This window comes from Lactuca virosa, chromosome 1, assembly GCF_052849685.1.
Source record: "Lactuca virosa cultivar CGN04683 chromosome 1, Lactuca_virosa_CGN04683_v6, whole genome shotgun sequence".
NCBI classification, from domain to species: Eukaryota; Viridiplantae; Streptophyta; class Magnoliopsida; order Asterales; family Asteraceae; genus Lactuca; species Lactuca virosa.
The window spans coordinates 63,368,720-63,371,873 of NC_136426.1; positions in this window are offsets into that span (position 1 = coordinate 63,368,720).

Sequence of the window (3,154 nt, forward strand, 5' to 3'; positions counted from 1 at the left end):
GTATCATTATGAATGCATTGTTAGGGAATTATGGATGGAAGAAGCGACAAAAACCAAAATACGAGTTTAAGGGATGAACTGTATTTGGTAATTGATGTCACTAATGATAACAATAAAACCAGTAAATGATGTTTACAATGTAAATAAACAGACGAAAATAAGAGCGGTCGTTCCAAAAGTTCCTTTATGTGTGATCGTTTTACTAACGCTGAGGGTAATAATAGTAAAGTAAAACGTTTTTACTGTATAATGGCTGATGGTACAAAAGGCATTATACGAGTGCTTTATTAACCAAGAAAAGGTTAGAAAATTCCTAGCAATAATGTATATTGTAGATAATAGGCTATCTAATATAGTTGATGAGGCGTTTAGGGAATTTGTATGAGAAATTTATCCCATGTTCATAATTCCATTTAGGTGGACTGCGCAAACAATTTTTTTTTATCAATACACAGAGAAGAGCAAAAAAGCTTAAAAACTTCTATAAAATCAAATTGTTTCTTTTACCATCGAAAAACGGACATCAATCCAACATTTTAACTACATGTGTCTTCCCTCTTATTAGGTTGATAATAATTGGACGTTGAACTTCAAATACCCAACCATAAGGGTATGGCAATATGAAATTATGTTTATCGTTTCTTACAAGAATGAAACATAGATTAGGTTTTTACTATAACCGTTGATAATGCTTTAACTAATAATCGATAAATTAAATATTTAAGATGTATGTTAAATGGATATCAGTCTATATTAGTTTACAAATATTACATTTAAGATGTGCCCATATCATCAACATTGTGGTGATAGATGGCTTAGATGAGAAATTTAGTACAATTACGAAGATTAGAAATACGGTTAAGTATGTGAGATCATCTCCTTTATGGTATGACAGCTTCAAAGAGTGTTTTTGAGCATGATCAAATTGATTGCAAAAGTAAACCATGTCTTGATATAAAGACCCGGTGGAATTACACATTCTTAATGTTGGAAATTCCAGAGAAGTACCCAAAGGCATTTTATATTATTGTTTTAGTACAAATTCTTAATAATAAGTGTTAATGTTTGTTACTTTGTTTTTTATAGACTTCAAGAGATTGATATCAATTATAGTTCTTATTTTTATGGTGAAAGCGATGATGATGGTGAGATGAGTAGTAGAAAGAGAAAGAAGAACGATCGAGTTTCGGAGGGCTCCCGAAGAAAAGTATTGGGAGAAAGCTATATATATATATATATATATATATATATATATATATATATATATATATATATATATATATATTCATTTAAGTATGCTAATATGTCAATACATAATAATAGCCTAATTATGTTATTTTTTCAATAGACAATTTATAGAGTTTTTAAAAGATTTTTATAATGTTACAAAAAAATCATGCAATAAGTATGTGACATCAAATTTGTTTGTTGGGGATCCCGTCACAATGCATGCAGACATATCAAAGATGTGTTAAAAAAATGAGAAAAAGAGAAATGGAGTATTATTAATGAAAGCCAAATATGATCAATATTGGGACAATTTGGATAACATAAACTTATTGTTACATGTTGCATAAATTTTAGAACCCAATATGTTTTTTTCTTGATTATTGTTTGGGGTTGATTTATGCTACCAATGATGTAAAGATCAATGAAGTAAATTATCGAGTTCTAGAAATTTTAAAGGAGTTATTTACTTGATACAAGAAGACAGCAGTCAAAGAAAATAAGAAAAAGACAGATGGTTCTTTAACTTCTACAACTACATCCTTTAGTAGTTTTGTAATTTGGATGACAATTATGCTAAACATTTGAAAAACTATAAAAAAAATAATAATAGATAATTGAATATATATTTGGCTGATGTAAGCAGATTGAAAAAAAATGAAGGGATACTTTTGATGTACTAAGTTCGAGGCCACCTGCTGTTTTTTTTTCTTAATATATATATATATATATATATATATATATATATATATATATATATATATATATATATATAAAGTCAAAGTTGGGCCTATTATATTGGAAAAATAGTACCATAATATTCTAAGAGCATTATTCTAAAATTTATTAAAGGGCCTTACCCCTCCTCACCAAATACAATAATACACCATATTTGCCTAAAATTGGTTGAAAGGGAAGTAAAGGAAACACAAGATACTATAGGGGTGCCACTAAAGGTATGAATATGAAACTAAGGGCCGAAGCTATCTGATAGTTGCTGATAGAATCAAAATCTAACTGAGTGATATCCAACCTCCAATTAATCCTAAGATGAGACATATTAGATGTTATATGATTGAATCAGATGCTTCTAATTATGTTGAATCTAACCGAGTCAGGCCCATCATCTTACTAGATCCAATAAAAAGCTTATCAAATAGCCCCTAAATGACCCTACTACTTATCTCTGCCATCTTTGCACTCTTCAAAATGTCGTTTTTCAAATATAACTTAGTGATTTTTTTGGAAAATGACACATTAACCCTACTATGTATTTCGACTTTACCCATTCAGTCCTTAAATTACTATGACCATTTTAAGGAAATAAACTTTGAAGGAACATGTGTTTTAGTCCCTCGAACCTATTAGCCAATTTCATATTCTACATAAGCATTTTCCCATTAAAAAGTCAAAATACAATTTGTTCCTTTCTCAAATACAATTTAAAAGTCAAAATCGGAGACTCAACTCCCCAAGAACAACAAATCCATTTATGGAACCCACTCCGCGATGACGTCTTCTCAGTAACAACAAGATCAAACATCTAATGCTGCAAAAATCCACGAAGAATATGAATCTATTTTGTGTTTCATTACAACACTAGTGCTTTCGACATTCTTCACGTTGTCGGAATCAGCAAAATGTCAACAAACCCATTGTATTTTGCATTTCGATTCTCGGGAAGAGAGACAGAAAGAGAGATTCGATGAGGTTGCTTGAATCGTGCAAGATTTACGAGAGAGAGAGAGAGAGAGAGATCTGAATGGCGGAGTAGATGAGTGAAGTTTAGGAGCAGCCATATGACTTTTATCCATCCACCTTCCATTCCAATGTATCAATTTTTATTTAATTTGTTTAATCCAAATCCATCTTCAAGTCGGATGTGAAGGTTGAGGTGGAAGAAGGCAGGATTTTACACATCAGTAGA